We start from the raw sequence: 19,933 nt of genomic DNA, 5'->3' as shown, positions 1-19,933 counted from the left end.
GGCAAAGTCAGAACCAGATGATCAATTTTGGCACATCAGGCCACATACCATCGTCGGCTCAAAAAATAGCACCATCAATTCAAAAGATCCGTATAGATATAGATCCTTATGTCTATAATTAGAGGCTTCAAGCAGCAAGCCAGCAAAGGACCCAACAGATTGACATTCCACAAGGCTATCACTATGGCACGGATTATAACACCCTCCACATGATGCCAAATCCAGGATATTAAGGCACGCGAGATTTCAATCCATAGATGGGTCAGCAAGTATCGAGAAATCCAAATCTGCAAGCTGATGAGTTGCTACTGAAGGTGACCGAGAAATCCAAATCTGTAAGCCAATTCTAGAGTATGCGCAGAGACGCCCGATTCCAAAAGAGTACCACCGTAGCCAAAACTTATGATCCATACTCAGCAGATGACGGCTATGAAGATGAAGAAGAGGAGGTTGCTACAGCTGATTGGAATTAGGGCAAGAAGATAGTAATGGTGCCAAATCCTTGGGGAAGAAGAGTCGAGGAGAGCTATGACTATGATGTCACAAAATCAGAAAAGCTCTTTGATTTTTACTTGAGAAGGTCCAGATCAAATTGCCGCACAATCATGTTATGTTGCCCCCTAAATAGTTGAAGAATAAGAAGCTCTACAAGTTCCATAATGCTACTTCTCATTCCACTAATGAGTGCAGAATTTTCCAGCAGCATATACAGAGGGCTATTCAGCAAGGGAGACTCAAGTTCGACACGCCTCGAAAGATGAAAGTTGATGATAATCCTTTCCTAGGAGATCAAAATATGGTTAATGTTGGGATATTCAAAAGAAAAACTAAGGTCCTAACATCGGCCAAATCAAGAAAAGATGGAATAGTCGATCCCAAGATGCAAATATCGGCTGATGAATACAGAGAGATTAAAAAAATGTCGTGATTAGTAGAAGAGCTGATATGAGCAGGGGGACATCAAAGGATGGAGCGACGAGGCCATGAGTCACATCTTGGATCCTGTTGAATAAGTGGCGGCGGTAGAAGGAAAAAGATCATTAGCAATGGTTAGAGGATCAAAAATACCATCGTCAACTGGAAGAAGAAAGGTATGAAAGGAAGCAAGCTGAATCGCACTGGAATTGTACTTTCTTCTGATACTACTGGAACGAAGGTTTAAAATTACCTACCAGACATGACTGTCCGGAATGCAGTAATCAATATTGGGAGTTTAGGCAATCTCAAATCAACCGCTAGTCTATCCATGCCCAGAATGCATATCATCATAATAACATGGATTGATGCTTAAAAAATAAAAGTATTCATGATCGGCTGGGAAAAGAGTTGTTGACCAAGACTAGGCTGATCATGAAGACGGAAACAATCAGAGGGAACACATTTGGTAGGAAGGCCAATGGTGCCCCAGAGGTTTTACAAGGAGCCAGAAGGGAAGAATGCAACGCCTAAGGAATAAGGAGTTAGAACAGACTCAGGCATCCAGTAAAGCTCAAGTATGGCATGCCAAGCAAATAGCCGATAGAAAGCAACCATCGGCTAATATTCGAATGGTTTTTCTATTGTCGTCAGAGTTTAGAGTCAATGGTGAAAGCCCACAGCCGATCCAAGCAGTCGGCTTTAAAAGTTTGTTTTAATGGATAATCCAATAGATGGTACAGATGGTAAACTAGGACATGGCTTCACGTCGGCTGATGAATTGGAAGAAGTGGATATTGGCTCTGGAGACAGACCTAGGCCGACGTATGTAAGTGCTAAATTGGATTAGGAGTATAAGCAGGAATTAATTAATTTATTGAAAGAGTTTAAAGAATGCTTTGCTTGGGAATACTATGAAATGTTTGGTTTAGACCGGTCAATTGTTGAGCATCGGTTGCCAATCAAACCTGGATATCGGCCATTCAAGCAAGCTCCAAGGAGATTCAATCCGAATGTGCTTAATGATATTAAAAGAGAGACTAGAAGGCTACTGGAGGCAAAGTTCATCCGACCATGTCGATATGCAGAGTGGATATCGAATGTTGTCCCTATATACAAGAAGAATGGAAAATTAAGAGTTTGCATTGATTTCAGGGATCTGAACAAAGCCACACCCATGGATGGTTATCCAATGCCGATAGCCGATATGTTAGTAGATGCAGCAGCTGGACAAAAGGTTATTAGCTTCATGGATGGCAATGCAGGGTACAACCAAATTTTCATGGCTAAAGAGGACATAGCGAAGACCGCTTTTAGGTGCCCCGGCGCAATCGGCTTGTTCAAATGGGTTGTGATGACCTTCGGTCTAAAGAATGCTGGTGCCACTTATCAAAAGGCAATGAATTATATTTTTCATAAGTTGATCGGTAGGATTGTTGAAATCTACATTGATGATGTGATGATAAGATCAAAAGGATACAAACAATATCTAGTTGATTTGCGGGAGACTCTGGAATGCATGAGAACACATGGTCTGAAGATGAATCCTAATAAGTGTGCCTTTGGGGTATCAGCTAGGCAATTCTTGGGTTTTATGGTCCATGAGAGAGGGATTGAGGTCGTTCAGAAAAGCATGAAAGCAATTGACAATGTGGTGCCCCTGACTACTAAGACAGAGTTGCAATCTTTGCTTGGCAAGATTAATTTCATCAGAAGGTTTATTTCAAATTTGTCGAAAAGGGTTCTTCCGTTTTCTCCCTTGTTGAAATTAAAGAACGATCAAGAATTCAGATGGGGTGACATACAACAGAAGGTGTTTGAAGATATAAAAGAGTATATAAAGCGTCCACCCATGCTAGTTCCTCCGTAGCAGGGTAAGCCTTACAAGTTGTACATATCGGCCGATGACAAAACAATTGGATCGGTCCTGATGCAAGAGTTTGAAGGAAAGGAGCGAGTGGTTTTCTATCTAAGCAGGAAACTTCTAGATCAAGAAACAAGATATTCTCCCACCGAAAGGTTATGCTTGTGCTTATATTTCTCTTGCACCAAGTTGAGGCATTACTTATTGTCGGCCGAATGTACGGTTGTTTCCAAGGCTGACGTAATTAAGCACATGTTATCACTGCCAATACTAAATGGGAGAGTGGGAAAATGGATTCTCACGTTATCAGAGTTTGACTTGAGGTACGAATCGGCTAAAGCAGTCAAAGGGTAGGTAATAGCCGATTTTGTCACCCATCATCGTAAACGAAGCATGAATTGTGTAGAGCCGGTACCTTGGACATTATTTTTTGATGGATCATCTTGCAAGCAAGGTGGTGGCATTGGTATTGTTATTATTTTGCCTCAGGGGGCAAATTTTGAGTTTGCCTTTCCAACTGAGCCAATGGTTACCAACAATCAGGCATAATATGAGGCTGTTCTAAGAGGGATTCAACTTCTTCATGAGGTAAAGGCCGAAGCAATTGAAATATTTGGAGACTCACTATTAATTATTAATCAATTGATCGATCTATACTAGTGAAAGGGAGACACTTTGAGGAGATATTATGACAAGTGTCAGAGGTTGCTCAAAGAGTTTCCTCATGTCTCATTTCAGCACATTCTGAGGGCACAAAATCAAGAAGCTAACCGTTTGGCTCAAAGTGCATCAGGTTATCGAGTAATTCAAGAAATCTTGAGCAATGAAACCTTGGATAATGACTGGAGAGTTGAGATAGTGGACTACCTTAGAGATCCAACATGAAAAGTTACCAGAAAGCTAAGGTATAAATCGACTAAATATGTTTTGCTGGATGATCAGCTGTATTACAAAACGATCGATGGAGCCTTACTCAAATGCCTGAATCAAGAAGAGGCTAAGGTGTTGATGGGCGAAGTGCATGAAGGGACTTGTGGAGCTCATCAATCGGCTTATAAGATGAAATGGATTATCCGTAGAACTGGATATTTCTGGCCAACAATATTAGAAGATTGTTTTGAATATTACAAGGGATGCCAAGACTGTCAACATTTTGGTAATATCCAGAAGTCGCCTGCATCGGTCATGAACCCAATAATCAAGCCATGGTCGTTTCAGGGCTAGGGAATTGATTTAATTGGCTAGATCTTTCCACCCTCGAGCAAAGGACATTAGTTCATATTGGTAGCAATAGATTACTTCACCAAGTGGGTTGAAGCAGTCCCCTTGAAAGTAGTAACTTCAAAAAACATGGTTGATTTTGTCAAGGAGCATATTGTGTATTGTTTTGGGATTCATCAAACCATCACTACTGATCAAGGGACCATGTTCACATCAGAAGAATTCGGAGATTTTGCTGCCAGTATGGGGGTCAAGCTACTAAATTTGTCTCCTTACTATGCTCAGGCTAATGGTCAGGCAGAGGCATCCAATCAGATTATGATTAAGCTGATCAAGAAGAAAATTGCGGAACAGCCCAGGAAGTGGCATTCAACGCTTAATGAGGCAATATGGGCATACAGGATGGCCTATCATGGATCAATTAAAACATCACCTTATGAGCATGTGTATGGCCATAACGCAGTCCTTCCTTGGGAAATGCAGACCGGATCAAGACATGTTATGTTACAAAACGATTTGACAGCCGAAGTCTACAAAGGTCTTATGATGGACGACTTAGAAGACTTAAGTTACCTTCGGCTGCGCGCTCTTGAAAATATTGAAGCCAATAAATTGAGGGTCGCAAAATATTACAATAAGAGGGTCAAGAATAAACAAATTTTTGAAGGAGATTTGGTGTGGAATGTGAAATTGCCGATTGGGTCAAAGGATAGTAAGTTCGACAAATGGTCACCCAATTGGGAAGGGCCTTATCGGATCAAACGTTGTGTGACCGGTAATGCTTATATTTTGGAGACACTAGGAGGAGAAGAAGAGTTCGACTGAGCAATCAATGGGAAATATCTAAAGAAATATTATCCCAGTGTTTGGATTAATACTTAAGTAGCTGATTTGTTCGGTCAACAACTCTAATAGCCGATATCAGAAAGGTATCGCCTCTAGTACAAAAAATGAACCCAAAGGAAAAGAAGCCGGTACGATGCGTATCACCTATAGGGGGAAAGCAAACAAGGGGAAAGTGTCGACATATTTTAGCCCTTGCAAACACTAGAACTGCTTTGCGAGCATGGAGAGAAGACTCAGGTGGTATCACAAGACTTCTTCTAGCCGCAATAGATGATACTCTTGCTCGACAAGGCGCTAGAATGAGTGACACAATCACCCTATACATAAGAATTCTTCTAGCCACTCAAAACCTTCAAAGCAAAAGATGGACCATGGAGGGCCCGGCAAAGTTAGAGCTCGAGAGGGCAGGTAGAAGAGAAACATAGCTGAATCGTTAAGCTGCTCTCACCGGGGGCGGATAGGCATTTTATAGCCGACCTGGGAGGATGAATCCAAGTGCATGTGAAGCGATGATGCTCTCATAAAAGTTGTGAAGCATGGGCTCATGAGCTGACATAGGCAGCGACAAAATAGTAGGCCCCAGATCAAGATTCTCTACCCATGACTGCAGACCCATTGAAGATGAAGACGTGATAATTCTGGAATAAAATTACTTTTATTCTAAAATTGGGGGGCATGTGTTTACACCAGAATTTGGAAGAAGAGTTACAGGGGTTCAGAAGCTCCTGAAAATCATGTCATCATCAAGGAATCAGCTGTGTGGAGATCGGAACTAGTTGATTCAGATGCACTAGAGTTGGCTTTCTTCAGATAGCGCCAGCAGATGACAATAGAGGCTATGATCGGCGCTGGGATGAGACATACTGTACTCTACAAAAAGGGAAAGATTAGAGTCCAAGTTATCTTAAATTAGGAATATTTTCATCATACCAAAGATTGTATTGAGTCATACTCGAGTAAGGATCATGTTTAGACTCTGGGTATAAATACCAAACCCTGGCTATTGTAAAGACAACAATCAATCAAATACAAAGTCAATTCTTTTTTCGGCTCCGGCCACCCCTTAGGAGTAGAAGTAGAGTAGATCTCAGTGAGTTCTTCAGTGAGTACGGCTACATCGATCCGGTTGACCTCCACTGCTTGTCTATAAGTACTGTCATGGTTTAAACCTCTGTTCGTACGGCTGCATCGATTCGGTCGACCCCCACTGCAACTCTAGTATAGGCTAGTTATCGATTCTTGTCTAATTCAAGTATGGCCTGTGTGATTCTGCCTCACACCCCATTGCTTGAATTAGATCAAAGTCAAGTTATCGGCTCTACCTTGGTATGGCAGTCCTTGGTAGATTCATTAAGTTACCGATATTGCTTATTGTTTTCATTGTTTATCTAATTACAGCAATATCACTCTGTCCGATTGAGATTGATCTGGATTGGCCTTATATCTTGTTTAACTCATCGTTTGCTAATCTAAAACCGATCTAATCTATATCTTAAGCGATGAGTTATGTTTTTTATCGGCTATTTTGCGTCAATCTTAATCATGCATAGTTTACGGTTTAGGCATGCTCGATCTTGAGTAGATCTATTAGTTAATAAAAACTGTTCTATGGCCTGTCATTATGGCCTGTGGGATTCTACCTCTCACCCCACTGTTGGCACCATGGAGTGGGGATCGTTAGTTAGTAGACCTATTCCTGAGAAGGCATGACCTTAACTGTGCGCTATGCCTGAATCGGTTGTTTAGCTGATATCGAATGCTTTCACGAACAGTTCACATTACGAGATCATTGAAGTAAAGATAAGTTGAAAGATGTGTTAGCCCCATGATCTTGTTATGGTATTACGGCCTACATGATTCTACCTCATGCCCCACTGATATTAGTAATGAGTTAGGGTCGTCAAGTCTATTGTTGTCTCTACGGCCTGCATGATTCTGCCTCATGCCCCACTGGTCATGGCGATAGATGAGATCTAACATGTTCATTAGATTTACCTTTATTAAATTTTTAAGAAGTGTTGAGTTATTTCTTTAAATAAAAGGAGTTTGGTTACTTGTAATCATTGGCTCAGTATAAACCAATCATCATTGATATCTTATTGCCATTGATTAATATTTGCTTAAACAACATTTATCTAGATTGATAATCGATCCTTCTTATACAACCCCACGAGCTTTAATCGATTCATTCTTGTGAACATGCTGGGATCGGCTATTTAGTCGATTTCCTCTCATATCGGCTCTCAGAGCCGCACATTCGGGACTGTCTAGCAACATCAGCACGTTCCGCCCTTAATTACTAATAAGCTTTCTCTCCTTGTCAATTGCAGGGTCAAACTGACTAGCACATCTTGGGAGGATTACGCAGGATCAACCACCCCTACGCTGAAGCTAGGCGGATCTGCTCCATTGAGCGGACCCTTCTAGCTTGTTGCGTGTGTCCTCGGCATGGAGGTGAAAATTCTATGTCGACACACGTTTCTGGCACGCCCGGTGGGACACCACAATCATCATGGCGGCTCACAACAATGACAACAGCCTTATGGTACACTATGAAGACCTACCTGATGAGGATAAGGATACCATTGGCAAGGCTACATAAGAATTTCAGAAGAAATATTTGTTGTCCTACACCAAAACATGTGACAGCATAATTTTTCAGAAATTTCCACTACCAAGGGTTCTACTACACGGGCAGACAGATACAGTTGAAGCTAAAGACAGGCGTTTCTTTATAGAAGCCATAGATAAATCTATTCATGATGCCATATCAAGCCGTAATGAAGCTTTCGTTGACGCATTTCACAACACCATGAAACAGGCGATTCATGGGATTCTAGTTGGTCAGGTTTGATCGACTTGTTACAACATTCTAGATCTATTGACTCAAGGGACTAATCAAGTCGGTACCAGCCATTAAGAAGCAACACCAGCTGGTAATGGTGATGTCCAGACACTTCAAGGTTCATCTAAACAAACTCTAGGCACTGCTATGAATCAGGTATAGTACAATCCTAGATCGTGAATATAGCATGTACAACTGCCGATGGGGCAAAGTCAGAACCAGATGATCAATTTTGGCACATCAGGCCACATACCATCGTCGGCTCAAAAAATAGCACCATCAATTCAAAAGATCCGTATAGATATAGATCCTTATGTCTATAATTAGAGGCTTCAAGCAGCAAGCCAGCAAAGGACCCAACAGATTGAGATTCCACAAGGCTATCACTATGGCACGTATTATAACACCCTCCACATGATGCCAAATCCAGGATATCAAGGCACGCGAGATTTCAATCCATAGATGGGTCAGCAAGTACTGAGAAATCCAAATCTGCAAGCTGATGAGTTGCTACTGAAGGTGACCAAGATGATGAAGAATCAGTTCGGTTTGAAGCCAAAGGGGTTGACCTTTTCATATAAATGTCCATATCCAAAATGGTATGATTTGGTCGCTCTTCCTATAAATTATAGGCTCCCAAAGTTCACCAAGTTCACTGGTCAAGACGGTACAAGCACAATAGAACATGTCGGTCGGTATCTTACACAATTGGGTGAAGCATCAGTTGAGGATGCCCATCGGATTCATTTTTTTCTCCTTATCACTATCAGGGCTAGCCTTCACTTGGTTCTCGTCACTACCAGTCAACTCCATTGCCAATTGGGCTGACCTAGAGAAGAAGTTTCATACATATTTTTACACTGGGACTGAAGAAAAGAAGATTACCGATCTGATGACCATGAGATAGAGGACTAATGAATCAGGCACTGAGTTTCTTTAGAGATTCCGAGAGACTAGGAATTTGTGCTTCTCATTGAGTTTGGCCGATGATCAGCTAGCTGCTTTAGCTATCCAAGGAATGCTACCAATGTGGAAGGAAAAGCTGCTAGGACAAGAATTTGACAACTTGGGTCAATTGGCTCAACGAGTAGCAGCGCTCAACAGCCAATTCTAGAGTATGCGCAGAGACGCCCGATTCCAAAAGAGTACCACCGTAGCCAAAACTTATGATCCATACTCAGCAGATGATGGCTTTGAAGATGAAGAAGAGGAGGTTGCTACAGCTGATTGGAATTGGGGCAAGAAGATAGTAATGGTGCCAAATCCTTGGGGAAGAAGAGTCGAGGAGAGCTATGACTATGATATCACAAAATCAGAAAAGCTCTTTGATTTTTACTTGAGAAGGGCCAGATCAAATTGCCGCACAATCATGTTATATTGCCCCCTGAATAGTTGAAGAATAAGAAGCTCTACAAGTTCCATAATGCTACTTCTCATTCCACTAATGAGTGTAGAATTTTCCAGCAGCATATACAGAGGGCTATTCAGCAAGGGAGACTCAAGTTCGACACGCCTCGAAAGATGAAAGTTGATGATAATCCTTTCCTAGGAGATCAAAATATGGTTAATGTTGGGATATTCAAAAGAAAAACTAAGGTCCTAACAATGGCCAAATCAAGAAAAGATGGAATAGTCAATCCCAAGATGCAAATATCGGCTGATGAATATAGAGAGATTAAAAAACATCGTTATCAGCAGAAGAGCCGATACGAGCAGGGGGGAACATTAAAGGATGGAGCGACGAGGCCGTGAGTCACATCTCGTATCCTATTGAATAAGTGGCGGCGGCAGAAGGAAAAAGATCATCAGCAATGGTTAGAGGATCAAAAATACCAGTGTCAACTAGAAGAAGAAAGGTATGAAAGGAAGCAAGCTGAATCGCACTGGAATTGTATTTTCTTCAGATACTGCTGGAATGAAGGTTTAAAATTGCCTACCAGACTGACTATCCGGAATGTAGTAATCAATATTGGGAGTTTAGGCAATCTCAAATCAACCGCCGGTCTATCCATACCCAGAATACATATCATCATAATAACATGGATCGGCCCTTAAAAATAAAAGTATTCATGATCAGCTGGGAAAGAGAGTTGTTGACCAAGACTGAGCTGATCATGAAGGAGGAAACAATCAAAGGGAACACATTTGGCAGAAAGGCCAATGGTGCCCCGAAGGTTTAACAAGGAGCCAGAAGGGAAGAACGCAACGCCTAAGGAATAAGGAGTTGGAACAGACTCCGGCATCTAGTAAAGCTCAAGTATGGCGTGCCAAGCAAATAGCCGATAGAAAGCAACCATCGGCTAATATTCGAATGGTTTTTCTGTTGCCGTTAGAGTTCAAAGTCAATGGTGAAAGCCCACAGCCGATCTAAGCAGTCGGCTTTGAAAGTTTGTTTTAATGGATAATCCAATAGATGGTACAGATGGTAAACTAGGACACGGCTTCACATCAGCTGATGAATTGGAAGAAGTGAATATTGGCTCTAGAGGTAGACCTAGGCCGACGTATGTAAGTGCTAAATTGGATCTAGAGTATAAGCACGAATTAATTAATTTATTGAAAGAGTTTAAAGAATGCTTTGCTTGGGAATACTACGAAATGCTTGGTTTAGACCGGTCAATTGTTGAGCATCAGTTGCCAATCAAACCTGGATATCGGCCACTCAAGCAAGCTCCAAGGAGATTCAATCCGAACGTGCTTAATGATATTAAAAGAGAGACTGGAAGGCTACTGGAGGTGAAGTTCATCCGACCATGCCGATATGCAGAGTGGATATCGAATGTTGTCCCTGTATACAAGAAGAATGGAAAATTAAGAGTTTGCATTGATTTTAGGGATCTGAACAAAGCCACACCCATGGATGGTTATCCAATGCTGATAGCCGATATGTTAGTAGATGCAGCAGCCGGGCACAATGTTATTAGCTTCATGGACGGCAATACTGGGTACAACCAAATTTCATGGCTAAAGAGGACATAGCGAAGACCGCTTTTAGGTGCCCTAGCGCAATTGGCTTGTTCGAATGGGTTGTGATGACCTTCAGTCTGAAGAATGCTGGTGCCACTTATCAAAGGGCAATGAGTTATATTTTTCATAAGTTGATGGGCAGGATTGTTGAAATCTACATTGATGATGTGATGATAAAATCAAAAGGATACAAAGAGCATCTAGCTGATTTGCGGGAGACTCTAGAATGCACGAGAACACATGGTCTGAAGATGAATCCTAATAAGTGTGCCTTTGGGGTATCAGCTGGGCAATTCTTGGGTTTTATGGTCCATGAGAGAGGGATTGTGGTCGGTTAGAAGAGCATGAAAGTAATTGACGATGCGGTGCCCCCGACTACTAAGACAGAGTTGCAATCATTGCTTGACAAGATTAATTTCATCATAAGGTTTATTTCAAATTTGTCAGAAAGGGTTCTTCTATTTTCTCCCTTGTTGAAATTAAAGAACGATCAAGAATTTAGATGGGATGACATACAATAGAAGGTGTTTGAAGAGATAAAAGAGTATATGAAGACACGGTGGCGGACGTCGGGTTGGCGTTCTGGACCTCCCGGGACCAACCGAACATACTGAAACATTCTACGGGCAATCGCGAACTCAACCGGGTCCCATCCTAGGGCGGGGAACGCGTCGAGATGATGGCCCATGGCGGTGCCATGGCCGGTGGCATTGGGTGCTCGCTGCTACGGCATTCTAGGGCACTAACCGAGACAAGAAGGGGACGAGGAGGTTCAGGCGCTCACCGCGAGTCCGGGAAAGGCGATGTATGCGTCCAGGAGGGCTCCGAAGGCGGGGTCGACGACGGCGGTGACTGGACAGAGAAACACGGTGCTAGTGAGGGGAAATCTGATCAAATCGAGACCAAAACACAAAATTAACGGTACCTACGAGCGCGGGGAAACACGGCGGAGCCTCGGGACACGTTGCCGTCGAGGCTAGGGTTGCCTGTACGGCAAATTATGGCTATGGGGTGGCGGTGGTGAGCGCTTGAGCACAGACGGGAAAAGGGAGAAGAAGGGGGGTCTGGCTTGGGCTTTAAAGGTGGGGCAAGGCGTGGTAGAAGGAAGGGGAGTGGGGCGCTTGGGTGATTTGGTTGCCTTCCTTGCATGCGCGGAGGGCCGGCGGCTTGCCGTAGGTGGTGCGCCATTGGTGGGGCAATGGAAGGAAAGGAGTGGGGAAGAAGAAAGGAAGGAAGGGGACGGCAGCTGACGGATGGGGCTGGCGACGTAGTGAGAGGGAGGAGCGGCTTCCGACAGGCACATGCGGGAAAGGCCGAAGTGGAGCGGGCCGCCTAGCTGGCCCGCGTGCGCGTGTGGAGAGGTGGGAAGGAGGAAGGGAGGGCGGTTGGGCCGGCCAGCAGGCCAGGCCAGTTGCCAGGCCAAGAGCGCGAAGGAGGCTAGGCTAAATTTGGAGTTGGGCTAGAAGGGAAGAAAGGAAGGTTTTTAAAAATAAAATTCTTTTCTATTTCTAGTTTTCAAATCCCAAGCCAATTCAAATCAAATTCAAGTATAGTTTCAAATATACTTCCCTATTCAAATAAAAATGGATAATTTTGTTAGGCTTCCCAAGATAAACTTTACAACTTTAAAAATACTTTTATTTTTCTAATTTTCTTTTCTTTCTTTTCTTTTATTTCAAAGCCATTTTTAAACCCTTTTAAAAAACATTCCAAATTACTTTGGAGTTTTGGATCAACACCATTCATCACAATAAATAAAATGCAACAGCATGTATGCTCACACATGTTACTACCTTATGATAAATTTTAAATTAATGAAAATTTTTATTTTCCTATATTTCATGTGCACAAAAATTCATAAATAAATCATTTTAGCTCTATTTCAAAAGAGGAAATTTTAGGGTGTTACAGTCAAGTTATCGGCCCTACCTAAGGGTTGCATCCTTTGGGTAGATTCATTAAGTTATTGATCTTGTTGATGTTCTTATTGTCATTAGTTTTTAGCAATATCAACCTGCCCGATCGAGATCAGTCTAGATCAGCCTCATATCCTTTTAACCCATCGTTTATCTTGTCACATTGCAATGGTTCTCACTTTAAACGATGGATTATATTTCATCGACTGTTCTACTTCGATCTTGATCGTGCATAGTACGCGGTTAAGGCATGTCTGATCTTGAGGAGGTTTGCTGGCTAGTTAAATCTAGTCTATAGTTCGCTATTATGGCTGTAACGATCCGGTCGATCCCCACTGATGGCACTTTAGATTAGAGGATGCTAGTTGGTAGATTTGTTTTTTATCAGACGTGACCTTGACTGTTTGCTATGGCTGCAGTGGCTAAATAGCCGATCACCCACACTTTAACGTTCAGAGCATGTTTTCATGACCCTGTTAAATGTGAATAGATCCATTTTCTTTAAAGGTTTAATCTGTTATCTTTATTATGGCTGTCATCGATCCCGTCAAACCCCACTGTTAAAGATGATAGGTTAGATTTGAGGAGTTTATAGGTCTGCTCGTATTGAATAGTCAATTGTTCATATGCTATGACCCTTTTTCTACTTGAATTGGTTATTTCAGCCGATTCGCTTGTGCTTTCACAGATATAGCATGTCTTTCAGAAAACCTATCAATGTATAAATGGTTTTATGGATTCTTCGATTTAGTCTGTTACTATCATTATAGCTGCCATCGATCCGGTCAAACCTCACTATTGGTGGTAACAGATTAGATTCAGAGCGTTTGTAGACCCGTTTGAACTAGATAGTCGATTTGTTCGTATGTTATATCCTTTCTCGTTAGATTCATCGGCTCAATGTTTTACATCGGTAATATCCACCAAGCTGATGATTTTACTTATGTCTATGTGCATTGTACTTGTCATCATAAAATCAATCGCAACCCATGAGCTGTACAGTCTGTAAACAGTCGATTTCTTTGTGTATCAGCTATTTAATCGATTTCCCCATCTGGTTGCTCCTGTAGCAGCACACTTAGAACTGTCAGGGCAAAATCAGCATGTTCCACCTTAAATTACTGATAAACTTTCTCTCCTTGTCAATTGCAGGTCAAATTGACTGGCATGCCTTCAGGAGGAATTCACAGGATCGACTAGCCCTATGTTAAAGCCAGAGCGCCCAGCCGAGCAAAGGTTCCTCCTTGTTTTCCTACACGTTGCTCATGAAAAACTTGTTGATTGTTAGTTCACATTGTTATTGTGAACTTTTGCCTCCACGGCTCGTAAGCGTGTCCCAACAGTTCCCCCTTTGAGGCCATGGTTTGATGCTAGCAGCCTTGTCCTCAAAATGCAGTCCTCAGGTTTTGAGGCGCGGAGGCTCTTGCATATGCAAAGGCTTCCCCCTGGGTCACTTGGATCAGACCCTTGCATTGGTGATGTGTCACTACTTGATTGGCTGTGGTGGCTCTACAACCGATGCGCTACCGAACGGATGTGACCGTTGGCCCTAGAAGCTGAAGTGATGGGGCGGGGGCTATATAAAGGGCGGTAGGTGAAGGCTATGCCATATCCATCGTGCTGTCACTTTCTTGATCTTTGCTTTCCAGGCTCACTTTTCTTGCACTCAGCCTTCATCTGCTCGCTTCCTGCCTCTGCTTCCTTTTGCTCTTACCGAGATTCTTGGAAGTGGCTTCTCCTGTTAGTCTCCCTCCCCGCCAGGCTACTTTCTTCTGTCCATACCATCGTCTTCTTGGCATTAGGGCGAGTGGGTGGTCTGCACGGTTTGAAGAGTGTATGGTTGCTAGTGTAGAGGCACAGGAGTTTGTAGAGGATCTAGGGAGTGTTGAAGCCTCCGTCGCCGCACTCATTACTGTAGAGGAAGCAGAGGATATGGCTGGCTCGAGCAGGACATGAGATTTTTGGCCTTTGCTCATGATGGAAGATATGATCGAGGAATTGTAGAAGTTGGGCGTGTTCGGTGAGGCTAAGGTGAAGCCTCTGCAAGGGGAAATAGTTCCTAGGCCATGGGCTACTAACGCTGTGGTGTTCAAGGATTTCTTCCTTTGTGGCCTTTGCTTTCCCGCTACCCACTTCCTTCGCCAAGTGTTGGAAGTGTTTGAGGTACAGCTGCATCACCTCACTCTGAATGGTATTGTTACTTTGAGCAAATTTTGCTAGGCTTGCTTGTCCTATGGTGTGGAGCCTAATGCTGGTACTTTTTGCGAGTACTACGAGCTCCAGCATTAGCCTAAGTAGGTTGGCAAAGGCCAGTTGGTAGCTCAGTATGGGAGCTACGCTTTCATGCCACAAAGGAATCAGAAGGGTGAAAAGTTGGAAATTTCTTTTGCCTAGAAGAATAAGTAGAATAAAGACTGGATGCAGTATTGGTTCTATGTTAGGACCGGTGGCATGACCTATACAGATAGTGAAGGTAAAAAGCACACCCATTATCTATTGCTTCTGTTATGACTCTAATGAATCCTTCAACCCAAGGGACTCTTGGGTCGAGGGACTGCTAAGGGGCGTGAAGCCTACGATAAGGCTTTTGCCTTGGCCTACAGGATTTGGTGGAGGAGATGGTGGTGGTGAGCTGTTGGCCACTTGATAGGAACAGGCCTACCATGACTATTGGAATGGTTGGCCTTCCTATCTTTGTGAAGCAGTCAGGGTTCCCTTTCCCAGTTTGGATTACAACCTAAGGCAGGTAGGGTAGCTGAAAAGCTTGTAAAGTCCATGGAGGCAGGAGCTTGTGAGATACTAGGTGAGATGTTCAACAATGAGTACCTGGCACACAAGGCCATCACCGGTATGATGCCCCGTCTTAACCGGATCTTCAAAGAGCTCGGGATCCACCATGAGGAGCATGATGTGCCTGCGAAGGTGCATAAATCACTTGAAGACAAGGCTAGGAAAGCCACCAACAAGAATGCGACTACCGTGGCTGAGGCGAAGAAGAGAAAAAGGGGACTAGCACATCCAAGGTTGTCAGCAAGAAGTAGAAGACCATGACTGCTTCTGCTGCTACCTCCACCGCTGCTTCTGCTGATGATGATGAGGATGTTTTCGAGAACATTGGCAGTGGCTCTACCTCTATTGCCACCAGGATAGAAGGTGAGCGCTCTGCCGCCTCTTTGGATCTTGGTGGCGACAACTTCATTAGGACTGCCCTCTAAGGGATGGGTGGTGGCCCTACTGGTGAAGCCTCCACTGTGGCACCTATGCCTGGTGTTTTGGGTGATGACTCTTTTGGCTCCAAGAGCAAAGTTGTTGGTGATGGCGATGCCTCCCCACAAAAAGATGTGGAGGCCGATAGTGCGGACTGCCACCGTCCTGCGGTCTCTCATATTGTGGTGGTGTCTGAGGATGAGGCAGAGGCTCAGTCTCTAGCTGCTCCATTCTAGAGCATGGCGTTTCGTGCTATGACATAGCATGCCGAGGATGCTGGTGCTGTGGATGCTGTTCCGAGCCCTTTGCATCTAGGTGAGTTGCCTTTTATCTTTGTTTTGCTTGGCTATTTGTCTTTTAAATTTTATCGAGACTTGACTTATTTTGATTGTTTTAGCCGGTTGACGAAGGCCCTTGGCAACCCTAACAACAACCCTAATGATCCCACGGGTGTGGATCTCGCTTGGATTGGTTTGGGAGCACCTCCGAGGCCTCCGCTTACGGGCACGGCTCCTGGCCCATCTAGCTCAGGCCAAGCTAGTGGCAAAGATTACATATCTTCATGTTTTCTGTTTCTACGCTATCTCTTTCTTATTCGAGTTTTGTTGATTTCTGGTTGCTATTTTAGGGGCTCTTGACATCATGATAATTGGGTGGGCGGATGTACTTGAGGCTATTTACAATGATATAGGAGGTTGTTTTTTCTATTTTTGTTTTCTTTCTTTTGGTCTTACGTTTCTTACGGTTGATTTGCTGCTAGGTCGCCTCCGCCACCACCTAAAGAATGTTGATTACTTCAAGTTGTTGCGAATGAACTTGGAGTTGCAGTGCGTGGTATGTTTCATTTTTGTGCTTTTTCTATCATTGTTCTGACATGCTATGGCTGACCTTCATCTTGACAAAGTCATTATCTTGCAGAGGCCATCGAAGAGCATGGCACGCAAGAGGGGGTCAACCCCAACCTAGCCATTGAGGCCTTGAAGAAGGAGCTAGATACTCTTGAGGCTGAGAAGACCTAGGTTGCAGAGGAGGTTGGGGGTCTCAGTGCTGCCCGCACTGACTTGGAGAACCTTCGCAAGGGGGTTGAGTCCCTGAACAAGAAACTAGAGGGTGCGAAGGCTACCGAGCAATTAGCTGCCGAACATGCCCTAAAGGGTATCGAGATGGCCGATAACCTTCACAAGGAGGTGGACACCAAGAAGGAGTCTAGTGTTGGGTTGAAGGCACAGGTGGACATGCTGACTAAGTGTATTGAGGATGCAAAGTTTGTTGGATTGGCCATGGCTGAGCTCTATGTGGGTGCCCTTGACTAATTTGGTGGCTCTATGTCTTCGCTACCCTCTGATCCTTAGGCGTTCAACATCTTTTCCTGGATGAAGGCCAACTTTATCAAGCTCCCTAACTTCGTCGGTGGAGCTATTGACTTTGGAGCGTTGGCTTCCGCCACCAATCTCTCCAAGATGCTGACATAGGACGACTGCTCACATGTCGAAGGCATGAAAGAAAAAGACCTTGAGGGGCTGGCCAAACTTGGAGTGACTTCTCGAGTATTAAAAGATTTGTCTATAACTTTATGAAGTCATTCTGGGTGAAGTTTGGCCGGGCGAAGGCTCGTTTGATGGCGGAGGCACGGTGTGCTATGGTTGTTATTTTTTGGGTATTGTTATTTTTTCAGGTTGTATGTTCTTTGTTTGTTGTGCTTACAATCTTTGTGTTGTTTTGCAGGAGTTGTAGAAGGCGGAGGCTACACGTGGTACTGCTGGGGCACAGTCTTCACAGGCTACGTTGGCGGCCACTCTGAAGGCTCCCTCTGGTGCTGCTAAGGTTTGAAAGTCTTGGGAGCCTACGCCTATTCCTGCTAATCCCGAGGTGTAGTGTTTACATCTTTGTAGTTGGTAGTTGTAGATGTTAGGCTAATGTGTTGGAGATAATGGATCATGTATATTACAGCTTTTGCTGTCCTACTGGCGCCTTTGTCTAGTTGGTGTTTAATTTGTGAATTTGCCCTACGCAGGTTTCCTCTTCTAGGCCTATGCAGGACGTGCCACCCTTAACAATGTATCAAGATGGTGTCTATGTTAGTGGTGAATTGTGGTGGTATTGGTGCAAAGCTTTTCCCTGGCATTCTATTTGTGATATGTTTGCGTTTGTAATGTACGATATAGATGATGAACGCACTGAATTTACTAGGTCGCTAGCCTGGCGAGGGCCTCGCCCATCGGTTTAGTATTAGACCTTCGATAGGTTTTCGCTGGCCTTTGTGGCATTGTAATTTATATTTTGAAGGCTCGATAGTTTTTTCGTTTTGCCTTCTTATTGTCTTCAGGCTTATGTATGTTTGCACTTTTGATGCGCTATTGTTGTAACCATATCTACTTTTCTCCAAATAAATTTTGCTTGGAATGTTTGGTTGTGCACTTGTTTTATTGAACATTCCTGCTATGAGCCCTTGCTAGGCCAAATGGTTACATTTTCTATGGCTTACTTTCTTGGTCTTGCCTCCACTTCTCTCTTCTCTAGTTGACACTATGTACGAGTCTGCGCGTCCTCGTGGAAAAGCTAAGGTGCTAGTTTTCGACTTTATGCGCCTTGTGAAGGCTTCAGTGTCTGCTTTGTTGCTGTAGCCTCCATCTTTGTGCTAGCTTGGAGTTGACAAAGATGCTCTAGCACGTCACTGCAGAGAAGCTGAAGTGCTCGTATTTCATCTTGCTGATGTTGCGAAGGCTTTGGCACAATTTGAGCTCTCATCAGAGGCGCTAGTCTTTATTCTTGATGCTTCTCCAGAGGTCATGGAGCAATTTGAGCAAGCAACGGAGGTTGATGAAGCATTTCTTGGACATTACCTTCACTTGCACCTGGATTGCTTTGTTGCTGCCTTCGGCCATGCTGGAGCAACTACACTCCCATCAAACAAGGTTGATGCTAGGTTGTGGTGGTCAATGTCTTCGGTTGCGGAGGGATGTTACGAGTCTTCGTGCGATACCCTTGTGCAACCTCTGATACTAACTACTTGCTGCCAGATTGTGGTTAGGCAACACCTCGAGGAGGCTATACTGACACCATGTGGTTGATGTGTACTACCTATCCGTGGCCTTCACGGGGCTGCATGAGCTGCTATAATTATGAGTCTTCACACGGTATCATTTGGTTTTATCATTTCTAAGGAAACTCTTGGCCTCCATGATTCTCTCTTATTGCTCTATAGTGTAGTGGGTCTTGTTTACCTTAAGTCCCCCTAGCACTCTTTGGGGCTAGTGATGTGGTTATGTGCTGACTGAGGCTGGTGCTGGGGGGAGCATTGGGTTTTTATAGTCTAGTGTTTGGACGCTTTAATAAATTTTGGTGGTTGGCTAATGTTTGTTGCTTGGATGTGTTTTAAAGTCACATGATTTTGATAGATTTCTTTGTACTTGGCATATCTTTGGTTCTTTAACTGTTGTACTTGCCATTGACTCTAGACTATTACCTAGTGCCTGATATTTTTAGGTCTTCGCTAGGTTTTCCCGCGCCCAATGCCTATGGCGGAGGTAGGTCTTTGTCGGGTTTGTCGGCCTTTTGGCCATTTTGAGAAATCCTTGATGCCTGATTGAGGACATGGCTTTGTCAAGGGTGTCGGTTGTTTTTAGCCATGTATGTCGTTCCATGATCTATAGCCTTCGGCTAAGGTAGTGGAAGGTCCTCTCTGTCGTGATTGTTGTTGTCAAATGTTGTGGCTCCTCTGCTAGCCACCTTCGACCTTCGGTTTGCATGTCATTCTTGGGGGGAATTCCTCTTTATACTTTAGAGGGTTTTACAAGGTTCCTACCTCATAAAAAACCTCACCTTCGCAAGGAGCCCCTTTGTGAGGAAAAGAGTATAGGCCCTTTTTCACGAAATGAAAAGAAAATGTGAGAAAATAGAGTAGAGGTGACCTTCACTTATAGTTCCATGGAGGCCACCCCTTTACATTTATATGTAGCACCTACATAAATTGTTGATGTTCCAGGTGTGAGTTGTTGTTTTACCTTCATCACCAGTCAGTAGAATGACCCTAGTCTTCCGGCGGCCTTCGCCATGTATGGGCCTTCACATTTTGGTTGAAGCTTTCCTACATTTGCTGCATTGGCTTTCCTTCTGAGGACTAGGTCTCCATCTTGTATGAGCTTTCTAACC

This window comes from Miscanthus floridulus, chromosome 3 (assembly GCF_019320115.1).
Source record: "Miscanthus floridulus cultivar M001 chromosome 3, ASM1932011v1, whole genome shotgun sequence".
Lineage (NCBI taxonomy): Eukaryota > Viridiplantae > Streptophyta > Magnoliopsida > Poales > Poaceae > Miscanthus > Miscanthus floridulus.
This window is presented reverse-complemented; position numbering follows the sequence as displayed.